Source organism: Felis catus, chromosome B2, assembly GCF_018350175.1.
Source record: "Felis catus isolate Fca126 chromosome B2, F.catus_Fca126_mat1.0, whole genome shotgun sequence".
In the NCBI taxonomy this organism is placed as follows: domain Eukaryota; kingdom Metazoa; phylum Chordata; class Mammalia; order Carnivora; family Felidae; genus Felis; species Felis catus.
In genome coordinates this window covers 74,790,163-74,803,756 of record NC_058372.1, presented here as the reverse complement: position 1 = coordinate 74,803,756, position 13,594 = coordinate 74,790,163, and the positions used below count along the sequence as shown (strand labels likewise).

General features: G+C 38.1%; 1 long non-coding RNA gene across 2 annotated transcripts; it reads left to right on the top strand.

Moving 5' to 3' along the window:
- Positions 1–1,445: 1,445 nt before the first annotated feature.
- LOC123385701 lies at positions 1,446–10,571 on the top strand. Of its 2 annotated transcripts, none has more exons than XR_006598664.1 (4): positions 1,446–1,859; positions 7,687–7,852; positions 8,408–8,472; positions 10,116–10,571. It is a non-coding gene; the product is annotated as an uncharacterized LOC123385701 (long non-coding RNA). The 2 variants fall into 2 exon arrangements; XR_006598665.1 differs by lacking the exon at positions 1,446–1,859 and adding an exon at positions 3,619–3,840.
- Positions 10,572–13,594: the final 3,023 nt, after the last annotated feature.

The window sequence follows — 13,594 nt, the reverse complement described above, 5'->3', positions numbered from 1 at the left end:
GAGGCACCCAGGCACCCCTCGTCTGATTCTTGATCTCAGCTCAGGTCTTGATCTCAAGGTCATGAGATCAAGCCTCCTGCTGGGCGTGAAGCCTACTTAAAAATAAATAAATACATGATAGTTAAAAAAAAAAGTTGAGGGGTGCCTGGGTGGCTCAGTCCGTTAAGTGTGTGACTTCAGCTCAGGTCATGATCCTGCGGTTCATGGGTTTGAGCCCCTCCATCGGGCTGTATGCTGACAACTCAGAGCCTGGAGCTGGCTTCGGATTCTGTGTCTCCCTCTCTCTCTCTGCTTCTCCCCCGTTCATGCTCTGTCTCTGTCTCAAAAATAAATAAACATTAAAAAAAAAAGTTGATGAATGTTAAAGAATATAGACAGTGATAGAGCCCTGTGTCATTCAATTAGAGATTTCCCACCAGGCTGATACAGGGCTGTTAATTTATTATTAACTTAATCCAACTGCTCCTGGGTAATAGTAACATATTAATAGCTTATTAATATGGTATGGTACCAACATAATGATCCAGAAGAAGCAGACTTTTGATTCTATGTCCTCATATTTGTTATATTTTCAAAATATGAGATTGTCTGGTGGAATTTCTCCTTCTATTTCCTGGTTTAAAAGTACTTTTGTCAAGAATTCATGGAAATATTTATTAACTCTGTGAGTCACTCAAGCACAAAGAAAATAATGTTCCCTTTTGCTATACTATGTGCTTTAAAAACTAAACAAAAGAATTTAGAATTAAAACTTTGAAACTTGGCATAAAACAAATACTCAGAGGACCAAGAACACATTTCTGAGTGTGGGAAAGCATTTGCCTTTGAGAAAAAATTAGAATTAAAAAAAAAGAACCACTTTGCTAGGCATGGGCAGATATTAGGCCTTATTCAGAGAAAAATGGCATGATGTAATTGTTTTGATACAATATAGGCATAGAAAACATTGACCTTGAGAAATTCAGTTCTATTTGAATTTTTATCTCTCTATTTCCCTGAATACTTGACATTTGAATCTGATTCTTTTTTTTGGTAAAATTATCTTAAAACTTAACCCATGTTGTTTTGTTCTTGTTGTTGTTTGTTTGTTTTTTGTAACACTTGCCACCAAAACAGGCAGAAGCAACGATCATCCCTTTAATAACATGGTCCTCTTTTCTCCAGCATCCAGATGGCTTGGTCGTCTCAGTACAAGAGCTGAGGTGTATCATGATAGGTGGAACTATCGCACAGACTCTGGTCAGAAAACAGGGAGAGGCCCAAGATAAAGAAGGATTTTGGGTTAATAAAACATGGCAATGTGTTTCTAACCAGTTATTCTTGGAAAGAATACATATGGTCATGATAAATACATTTCTTACATCGTATTGATGTAGGACACAAAGGCAAATGGAAAATTAAGTTTCCTTACAACTTACAGCCCATTGACAAGTCCTTGAGACAGGAAACTGACATTGCTCCGGGAACACCCAATTGTCTTAATGTCCATGCTTTGCTAGAGGAAAAACAAGTGGTTAACTGATAGAGATCACAGTCATGCAGGCCATAGTCTCTATCAGTTTACAACTGTCTTAATGATTTACAAGGAAAACAGCAACTTTGTCAATAGCCAAACTTCCAGAAACCTATAGACTCAGTTTCCTGGGACGCTGACGTCACTCTTCACAACCCAAGTGCAGCTCTTTCTGCCCACAGGTCCCGTCCCTGTGCTTTAATAAAGCCACCTTTCGCACCAAAGACATCTCAAGAAGTCTTTCTTGGCTGTCAACTCTGGACCCCAACACTTCAAACCACATTATTTGGCAACTACAAAGGGACTCAGTCTTCTCATCTGGACTCTGGGCCTCGGTGCAAACTTGGTGAGTACTTTCTCTTCTTTCCTCTTCCTTTACTTTCACTTCAAGGAGTATGGTCTTTATTGGAACGCTGTCAGGTTGATTGCCCAGGCTGCAATCCTCTAGCCCATGGCTACTCTATGGGGAGGCTGGAGGTTAGTATCCTGGTCAGAATGGTAGAAAGACCCAGAAACTCGATGCTCTTTCTTCATTTCTGTCCTTATACAATGTCGTCTGTCTTGGGCACACCACAGCCACCTAAGCGACTAGCATGTCTGCCAATCTTCAGACTCTCATGTGAGGCTTCCTCCTATTGGTCTAATGTGATCCCCTCCACATCCCGAGACACTGGTCCCTGGTCCCGATTGAATTAAATTCCAACCACGGACTGTTTCCTCGAGAAGTTGGCTGTGAAGACTACATATTAAAAAAAAATGTTTTTGAAAATTTTTTTTACATTTATTTATTTTTGAGAAACAGAGTGAGACAAAGCGTGAACGGGGGAGGGGCAGAGAGAGAGGGAGACACAGAATCTGAAGCAGGCTCCAGGCTCTGAGCAAGCGGTCAGCACAGAGCCTGATGCGGGGCTCGAACCCACAAACTGTGAGATCATGACCTGAGCCGAAGTCGGACACTCAACCGACTGAGCCACCCAGGCACCCCGAAGACTACATATTTTATTTAGAATGTCACTTAGACCGTGATGGATTTCTGTCTTTACTGTTTTCCATCAGTCTCCCCTACTAACTACTTAAACTACCAAACTGGGTAATTTCCCCTTGTAAAACTTTTCCTGTGTTTTCCTTGGGTTAAAATCAGTAGGTTCTTCATGGTCTTCATGGCCTGGCCTTCACAGCAAGGCAAAGCAAGGCAAAACATGGCCTTCACAGCATGGCATTCATGGGAATGCTTGGACACAGTATGGCATGGTATTTCAATCCATTCACCAGGTACACATCTGTAGCCTCAGATACAGTGGGGAAGGGGAGGGACACTAGCATCCTTCCTACATTCAGAGCCTTTACTGCAGGATGGTGACCAGTGGCGATTTTCATTTCAGGGACATCTCCAGTGACGTTTGACCCGTGGAACCTCTGACATATCCTGTATGGGACACCACTTGAGAGTCAAGGGAGGGGGGAGGGGGATTTGGTAATGGACTTTCTCTCTTCTTCGATTTCCAAGGACTCTCCCTTGGAATGCCTTTTAACCTACTGAAAATAATTCAGATTGCAAAATTTAAAAAAAGAGTGATCTCCTGTAACGCTGCATGGCCTCAGTAGGATCTATCAGTTAGATCTCTTCTGTAAGAAACAGGGCAAATGGATGGAGGTACCCTAGATCCAGGCCTTGAGGGCTCTAAATCAGGACCCAGACCTAAGTGCCTTTTGCAGAACATGTTTGGTCAGTAATCAAGCCAGTAAATTCCCTCCTAATATATTGGATTATAATTATCTAAATAGGCCTCCTAATAGAATCCAGGTTGCTGGAGGAAAAACAGGCCATCTTTAATAAAGGAGACGCTGATTCTCTCACTGTTCCTCCTCCTCATTGATATGGGGGCTTCTCCCTCATTCATTTCCCAGGCTAATGGCTTTGGTTGGAGCCAACTGTGGTTAGTCTACCTCAGAGCATGGTCTTTAAGGAATATTCCTAAGCAGCTGCCAAAACTCTCTTTGTTTCTGGGAAATTCCTTGTTTTCTCAGGCTCAACATGAACTGCCTATTTCCACTTTGGTGGAAAAAAAACATGGCGTCTGCTCATCTGTCTAAGCTGATGAGGTTTAGAACCAGGAACTATCTTTCTCTGTCTTTTGGCAGTGCCTCACCTCTTCTGCCCCCCTTGTTTATGCATCACATTAGGTGTGGTCTGCATAACTGGCTCTTGTACCATCCTTGGTGCCTCCAGTGCCATTGACTCCTTCTCCTACCCTCGCTTTCATGGAACCAAGGGCATCCCCTGGACTTAACACCACCCACTTCAGATTTCCTCACCAGTGTCCCAGGTAAAAACTGACAAGGGGGAACAAAGTAATTGAGTTTTCAGTGGACACAGGTGGAATGCATTCAGTGTTTAAGCTAATTTAAGTCTGTTGGTTTAATTAAGATACACATGTCTTAAGAGTTATTGACATTAAGTATGAAATTTTCATTCTACCTAAGTTTACTAAATGTCAATTAAGCTTGTGTTATCTCTGTTGCAATTTGACACCAAAAGATGACTTAAAATGATGGTTAATTCTGTCTCAAGGTTTTCATGGGTAATTGTTAAGATAGCTTTCAAAGTCTTTGGTAGCCTGAAAGTTTAAAGTTTTACTTGGATGATAAATTAGATTGAACTCATTGGACAACTAAGTCTTTCCCATTTAAGCTTATTTCCAAATAAAGTGCTAAAGCATGGATTACTAAGCAAAAGGTTTACCTGCTTTTGACTTCTCATTGCAGAGAAACTAAGGATACTTGAGTCTGTTGAAAAACAGGCTTTGTACTTATACATATCCATAAATTTGCCATCTAAAGTATTCTAGTGTGACAGTTCACAATTGGTTACTGCTTAGTTTTCACTGCAGACTAAGGTTTCTAAGAGTTAAGACTGACAGAAATAAGGGAAGCAACTCTGTATGTAGATAGTAGGAGATGTGTAAGGAAGATATAAGGAATGAAAATACATTTTTGCTGAAGGTAAAAGAAAGTAATTTTGTTCTATATGAGTCTGGCTGTTTGGAGGGAAATGGCTTAGGACAAAATCTGAGTGCAAAGTAAAGTTGTAGAAGGCTTGTGAAGGGACATCTTTGGAAAGGAATTTTATGCATGGCCAGGTTGGACTAAGGTTGAAATGAATGGATTTTAAAGGTACACTGGTATAAGATTGAAATTCTCCTTTTCTTTATTTAAAAAAAAAAAAAAAAAAAGAAGTTTTCTTGGCTTGTTGGTCTGCTCTGGATAAGAAAATGTAAACAAAGTTTTTTTCTTTTGTGTCTTCCTGTAAAACCAGTTTCTGTGTTTTATCTTTATCAGGCCTTTGATTACTTAGTTGAAACTTCTCAATATTAAAGGAGCTAAGTTTTGCTAACAACTACATAACCTACATATTTGCCTTTTGGATCTCTTATTGCCACATTGGTTAAATAAATAGTTAAGTTTTATAATGATCTGTAATCCTATTTAGGCATCTGCTTTATAACTTTCTGAGGTTTTTTAACAAGCGTCCGCAAGATATGAATTTGTAGATGAAGTTGTTTTTTGTTTTTTTTTTTTTGACTAATTAGGTCTTTTTATTTGGTATGTTAAGTTACTTGAAAAGCACTGTCAAATAATAAGTCTTAGGTTATATTGGGTAAATGCTATAACCGTTCAATTAGACATACATACATACATATATATATTAAAACTTTTATATATATACAAAATTCATAAGTTTTAATATGTTCTGGTATAAGGTCATCACTTGATATTCTGATTATTGAAGTGTTATGTGTCATACAAATAACTGAATTTCCTTGTCAATTATATCATAACGAACTCTCATATTAGATCTTTAACAATGTCCATTTCTGAGTTTTTGTCATTTATAATTGTTCTTATTCTCTTACAAAATGTGTTTTATATTCAAGGAGATTTATCAAAAGGACTTTTAAGACAAATACAGGTATTCGATATCTTTAAGATCTAAACTGGAATGGGTCAGAATTTCCAGAACTAAAAAGCTACATTCAAACTAAACAAAAATTAGTAACATAGGACTAAATGAACTGAAAAAAAAATGATTATAGTTTTTGTAACTCTTATTTGAGACATTGCTGGTTCTCTAATGTTCTTCTGGATTGAGGAAACTTTAAGATGTCTATGACTTACAGAAATGTGATAGATTATTCATTTGTGAACCAACTAAAGCATTTAACTTTTCTCTCTACCTGAACCCTCTGAAATTAAAAAAGTCTCTGAGTATTCTTTCTTCCATGGCAATCATAGTCATTTGCATAAGTCCAAAAAGAATCTGCTCTCTTAGGACATCATTGGAAACATTGTTTATTTTGCCAAGACTTTGACTGAAATGTCATATTTGAGAAAGACATGCATAGACTCAGATATGACCAAACAACTTTAAAGAACTAAGGTTGACTTTATGAAACATGGAGCCATAAAGCCCCTTGGAAATGTTGGTCTAATGATACCCTGCTTAGAGAGTTCCCAGCAGCCTTACCAAGTGAGTAAAGAAGGTGACTTCCTGGCAGGTACAGGAACCTCAGGATATGCTGGGGAACTCCTGAAGAGGAATTCGCCCAAATCTACAGGTATTGCAGACATGTCTGATGGCAAGTACCTAGCTTAGCTTCTGGCCTAGAGAGGCTAGTAACAGTTCAATCTGGATTCCTTATAAAAGGTTCCAGCAAAGCAGATTTTAAAAGATCCATATGGCCAATCGCTACTCTTCCTGAACTTATGTAAGTAATTAGGCTAAGCTTGTTAAAAATTGGACCTGATTTTCAAACAAATTAGTCCTAATTTGGCTACTTCTGGAAATAAGGGTGATTTTAGAAAGAACAAAAAATTTCGATAACACATCTTTGCGGTTGTTAAATTCTAGTTCTAATTGTCTTTGAATGTTTATTGTTTGCCTAAGCTAGACAACTTGTGGTAAACTTCAGAGAAACTGCCACAATAGCTAATGTATAGACAACCTTTGTGCTTGTTAGTCTGTGGTAATAATAACAGGACCCCATGAGCAGATGATTATTTGAACAGCTGGAAAATGGGATGGATTCCCCAACAATTGTGTAACTCAACTAGCACCTTGGCCAATTCTGTGTGGCTGGAATGACAAAATTTTTCCTTAAAAGCCAGAGCATACACGACTCCATGGAGTTGTGAAGATAATGGATAATGGAGACAATCCCACTTTCCTTATGCACTTGGGGATACACTTGTGGATGCCCTTATCCCCTGAAATAAGTCTTCTCCCATTTGCCAGTGATTCCTCATAATAAAGATATTGTTAAGGCTAGACGTCTGATGAAGAGGGCTTCTTGATTGTTTTATCCCTAAGCCATATTTGTCCCAGGCACTACCTCTATTGATAGAAAATTGCAAATAGAGGCTTTAACCAAGCATACAGTGACCACCTTTAACTAAGGCTGACATGCAGTTACCCAAAAATTCAAAAGATGGCTCTCCAAAACCAAATGGACTTTGATATCCTAACTGCAGTTCAAGGAGACCCAAAATTAGATGGCTGCCTCCTAATGGGCCCCAAAGACTATGTGGCTCTAATTTGTGGCCATAGCTTCCCCCAGGCTGGGTAGGCTGCTACACTCTGGGTTTTGCCTGGATTCATGGATGCATTATTAAAGCCATTGCCAATCCAGCAACCTCCGAAATTTAAAACAACGGTGGATACATTCTGTGTTTTATCGGTATGACCACCTAGCATTCATCTTTGTTCCCTCTTTGAGAGTGGAGGATGTTGTTTGGCACATGGAAGCTCTTAATAAGACACAGTCAAAGCCCTCAGTGACATTCAACAAAGCACTTCCTATTAAATACTGAAGTAACACAAATGCGTAAAGCAGTTTTACAAAATACAATGGCATTAGATGTTTTAACTGCTGCACAAGGTGGAACTTGTGCTATCAATGTATGCTCTGCATACATTTCAGGTAACCACAAAAATATTTCTGGATTTCTAACTGACATGAGTACTCAAATTAGTACTTTAAATTATTCCTCTCTTTTGTCTAATGATTGGTTAAACTCCTGGACTGGAGGAAGATTTTTGTCAACTACCAAAGGACTTTTATTTGGGCTTCTTTGTCTTTTTGCTATTCTAATCATACTTTGTTGTTTCCTCCCAGCTCTCTCCACTTGGTGCCCAGACTCCTTCACTGCCATAATTTCAAGTTGACAGATGATCCTTTCCACTTAGGAAGCCCCATACATGTGTCTTCCTTGATTCAGCTGCTTCTGCCTTTTGTAACTCCTACATATATAAACCTCCAACTGACCAATGTTGACCCAAAGGTAGGGACATTTCTTTGCTCCTATTCAGCAAGAAGTTACAGAAGATGTGACCTTCCGACCTTAACAACCTTAAAGATTTAAGGGTCAAAATTCTTCAAGGGGCAATGATGTGGGAAAGAAGCAAATGGAAAATTAAGTTTCCTTGCAACTTAAAACCCATTGACAAGTTCTTGAGACAGCAGAGTGACAGTCCTCTGAGAACACCCAATTGTCTTAATGTTTTTTTTAAATTTTTTAATGTTTATTTTGAGAGGGAGAGGGGAGAGGCAGAGATAGATGGAGACACAGAGTCTGAACCCAACACTTCAAACCACATCAGTATCAGATCTCATATCAATGACACTCATTGATTTTGCCTGGAACCTAAAAGAAAAATGCCACTCTATATTTTACTGCTTAAGGCAGAATTTATAGAAAGTTTTGGGGTATGTGCAATCCCTCCACTGTTAGCCTGTCTCCTCAAGTGTGGGTCAATAAGCATTTATTGAACTCCTGCTAAGCCCCAAGCATTTGGGATTCAGAAAATAATGAAAGGTTGGTCTTGCTCTCAAATAGTTCACAAGCCAAGAAGGAAAGAGACACACTAAAACAGATGGGACTTGGAGGTGAACCCAATAAAGGTATGCTCACATTAGTTTATGCTCACAAAGGGGGAAACCCTAATCCAGCCCAGAGAGATTCCTAGAGGAAATAATCATCTCTGCCTCCCTAGCATCTAGCATAGTGCCTAGCCCCTAGTAAGTGTGTAATAAATAACTGCTGTACTGAATTGAGTGTACTTTATTGTGTAAAAGGTTTTAAATCAGAGACTGATTTAAGATGAACTGCATATATCTATTAATACTTCAAATGATTCAGGTATATCCTGCTTATTTTTTCCACAAAGCTATCACATCCAATATTGTCTATATTAGTGTGTTTATTGTCTGCCCCAGAAGTGTGAGCTCCTTAAGAATGGGACTTATATTTCCTTTACCTAGAATTGTGGCTCAAATCTAGTAGATATTCAACAAATATTTGTTGAATGAATGTGGAGACCAACACTAGTTACATTGATGAAACAGACAGTTAAAAAAAATCCAATAAAACCAATAAATTCATGAGGCTCTATATGAGAATTTAGTGTGTAAATTTTTGTTGCCTAGGGCAATAGTTCTTTGTTGAGAATCTCATGAATGTTTTTGTGATAGCTGGGTAGTTTAGTTAGCTGAGCATCTGACTTCAGTTCAACTCATGATGGCATGTTTCCTGAGTTCAAGTCCTGCATTGGGCTCTCTGCAGTCAGTGTGGAGCCTGCTTTGGACCCTTTCTCTTCTGCCCCTCCCCTACTCACTCCTGTCTCTCTCAAAAATAAATAAACGTTAAAAAAAAAAAAATCTCATGAATGCTATTAGTTCTGTCTATAGAAAAATGCAAATAGGTGTCAAGTTTTGACATCAATAAGTACAGAAAAATATCTGGTTGAGAATGCTTGACCCAGTAGAGAAGAGAAAAATTTTAAAGAATTGACTGGACTTTTTTGTGGATTTACTTATTTTTTTGGAAACAATTTTACTGTCCAACTATAACTGTTCTTTACCTTAATTTATTTGTAAAATGGGAGAGATTGAATGATAGATGTGTCAAAGAAGCTACATTCTATGATACTATCTAGGTCAAGACTGAAGCATATTTAAAATATATATATATATATGTATATATATACAAACACACATACATATATATATATACTTATTTAATTTTTATTTATTTATTTATTTATTTATTTATTTATTTATTTATCTAATTTTTCCTCCTTCTGATTCCCTTTAATTTTGGTTAGCCAAGAAAGTGTTTTAATGTATCAAGTGTTCAGATATATCACTAATATGTGAAAACTAGGCAACTGTTTTAAAATGTATATAAAAAATTATTCCAAAATACCTTTTTTTTTCTTTAACATTTCAGAATACAAAATAGACAATTCATTCAAATAAAACCTTTGGAAATGGTTATCCAAAAATACTGCAGCGTGAAAAAGCTCTGGTGTTATAAAGAATTTCCTATGGCAGGGGCAGAAGGCAGTCTCTCAAATGTCTCCCAAAGATCTGTGCCTCCTGGTATTCACACATTTGGTGCCATCTCCTCTATTGGAGCATGGACTAAACCTAGTGACCTGCTCCTAAAGAATAGAATATGTCAGTAGTGATGTGATGTCACTTCTGACTTCCATTTTGCTAATATTCTCTCTTTCTGGATTTTCTGCTTGCTCGTTCTGATGAAGCAAGTTGCTGTGGTTGCTCTGCCCTATGGAAGGCCTCCCAGAGCAAGCAGGGCCAACCAGGAACTGAACCCTGCCAACATCAGTGAGCTTAGAATCTGATGCTCTCCTGGTCGAGCCTCGAGATGAAAGCAGCCCTGGCCATCACCTTGACTGCATCCTGGTGAAAGGCCTTGAGCCAGGGCACCCAGCAAAACCACTTTTGGATTCTTGATCCACAGAAACTGTGAGATAAAAATGCCTGTTATTTGTCATTTGTTATTTTAGCCACTGTTTTGTGGTAACTTCTTACATATTAGTAGATAACAAGTACATCAAGGACTACCATATCTACTGCCGGCAACACCCTGATGTCATAATTTCAATGTTACTAAAATGGCCTGTAGGGTAGATGTCAGTAAACCAGTAGTATTTCATAATAAGAGTAACATATTTCCAGCAAAACCGTACTTACTAAGATTTCAGTTAACCCATTTTTTAATTAAAAAAATTTTTTTAATGTTTATTTATTTTTGAGAGAGACAGAGCATGAGTGGGGGAAGGGCAGAGAAAGAGAGAGACACGGAATCTGAAGCAGGCTCCAGACTCTGAGCTGTCAGCACAGCGCCTGATTCAGGGCTCAAACTCACAAACTATGAGATCATGACTTGAGCTAAAGTTGGATGCTTAGATGACTGAGCCACCCAGACACCCCTCGGTTGACCCACTTTTTAAAAAAATTATCTAATTTCATGGTTCTCCAACAATTTTTCCCCCCTAACTTTTTATTTCTGGTATTCTTCTTCTGTATCATTTAGTACACTGAATGGGAAGAAATATTAGCAATGTCTTATTAAAATTAATAGATTTGAAAAAAAATAAAAGAGTTGATAGTTTCATTAAATGACTATGCAGAAATAAGGAGATATTTAAAAAGAAAAATTGGGGCTCCTGGGTGACTCAGTTGGTTGAGCGTCCAACTCTTGATTTTGACTAAGGTCATGATCTCACGGTCATGTGAGATCAAGCCCCACACAGCACTCTATGCTGAGAGCCAGAACCTGCTTGGAATTCTCTCTCTCCCTCTCTCTATCTCTTTCTGCTCCTCCCCAACTCGCACGCATGTGCTCTCACTTTCTCTCTCTCTCTCAAAATAAATAAACATTAAAAAAATAAATAAAAAGAAAAACCTATTATGTTTATAAAATAAATTTATATTTATATTCATTACAATTATTGAGAGTTTTGAAAAGTTGGCGTGTGGTAGAATTTTTATTTATACATTTCTAAAAGGAATCTATCTAGGGAGACTCCTATTTTAGGCTGGGTTTATTAAGTGCTCTTCCTCCTGTAAGAATATGATAAATCATGAAGATGTCATAGGTAGAACTAGGAATCAAGAAGAACCTATATGCAAGTTAATTCTATCACTGAAGGAAAATACAACTCTGTCCTCTGTGTTTTGACATAGATTTTAAAGCGGCTAATTCTAGAAAATTTGTAATACATTATCTCCTTGGAGGTGTGGGGACTGGAAGGTATGAGGGGCATATGAAAAAGTGGGATCTTTAGATACCAGAGAATTAATAATTAATATACTGTGGTGCTCTCTCTGCTGCTTTTTAATCATTCAGAAACTACCATAAGGCTTCAACTGTAAAGGGCTTTGTTCTTATGTCCTTTTACTTTTTCTATGTGCAGATCTACTTACAAAAATGTACAGATTGGAGAAAGATATTATGAGTAAAAAACTCTTTTAGCCTTATGAGATAGACTTAGTGTCTTTCCAACAGATGCCATCAGAAGAATTGTGAAAAAAATGTTAGAAAACAAAGTGGAGGTGATTTAATATTTGTATTAAGTAATATCTTTTCTACAATTATATGCTGGTTTCTGTGTAGACAGGGCAAACAAGTCAAAGTATGAATCAAAGTATGAGTTTCTGGGACTTGACCTGTAAAGCATTCAAACGTTTATTCTCTGATGGACTTACACTGTCTGAAATTCATTCCAAGACCTTGACGGCATTTTGATATACTCCTTTCAACAGAGGAATTTTTATAGTTTTCCTCTAACTTTGCCTGTGTTTTTGAATGTTTCCTCCCTCTTTGCTCAGCATGGTCCTTTCATTTCTTGCTCCTTGTTTTTTTTTTTTTTCATTGCCTCTAGAGTGGTTTAGTAAAGCATGAAGAAAGGAAAGGAAAGAGCTGAAGAGTGTGGGGGATTATTCCTGTCTCTGTGTGGTTCTGGTTTACCTGATAAAACTTAATTCCTGCCTTATCTTTCTTAGCCAGCACTGTTAGGGAGGGCGAGGGGGGGGGGCATGTATAAAGGTCTCAGGTCTCTCCAAAGCCCATTTCAACTGCTGGACAGAACAGCCTCCACCGTGTAAGGTGAGGAAAGTGCTCTGATAATCCACCTTTGAAGCTCCACTGCCCATAGAAGATACACACGCTCAGGGAGCCGAGATGAGGGTAGGGGAGGGGCAGGACAAGTGACTGACTACTTCTTCCAACTTTTTTTGCATGTGGTTCTAGCAAAGAATATGTATCTCCAAATCTGAATGTGACCAGTCTGAAAATTATTACGTGTAAATTCCTATGTCAATATATATTCTACTCTAATTGGGAAATCTCGAATGACTAAATGGATTTGTGTGGAGAACAAGTAGTTAAAGAATGGTTCTTTTCAAAACTCCAGAGTGACTTAATAACTTTCCTACCAAATCCATACAATGTTTTTCTTCTGCCCAAAGATTCCCAATTTCCCTTAGAAATTGTGCCATATGTTCAGAAAAAAATGGTTTGGTCCTGCTCTTTCCACTATGGCAAAATTTATTTTAGTCCTCAAATTTCCCCTCTGGCCTACGTGCTTTCTATCGGGTCTCTTCATCTATCGTGAATGAATCTCTTGTATAACTCTCCTGAGTACATCCTTTCAGACACATATTCTCACTCTCCCATAAACCAGAGTGTCTGGAGCTCTGCCACTGCATTTGGAGCTCCAGCTTAGACCTAGATTTGAAATACCAAGTTTCTGGTGACATTACAGATTGATAGTTGGTGCCTATTTCTGGCAGGTCACTGGATGCTAACCACTAGATGCAGCCCATGGATGCCAGGTTAACAAGGTCGATGTAGTTTGAGTTGATCTCCAAAACAAAGAATATTCTGTCTCCTAAAATTCCACTTAAATAAAGCAACTTAATAAGGTTAACACTTCATGTGTGTGATTTTTGGTTCATTATTTTTTATATTTGTTTGAGGTATGAAGACAATTTGATAGTGTCAGAAACTAATGGCAATCTTAAAGCACTAACTAGATATTCCTTCCAAGGAGAAATTTAAGTAGTTTTTGAAACATGATATTTTTGTGATTGAAAACGTTTCCTGAAAATAAATCATATTTAATATTTATTTTCTCAGGGCGCCTGGGTGGCTCAGTTGGTTAAGCATGCCACTTCGGCTCAGGTCATGATCTTACAGCTCATGGGTTCGAGCCCT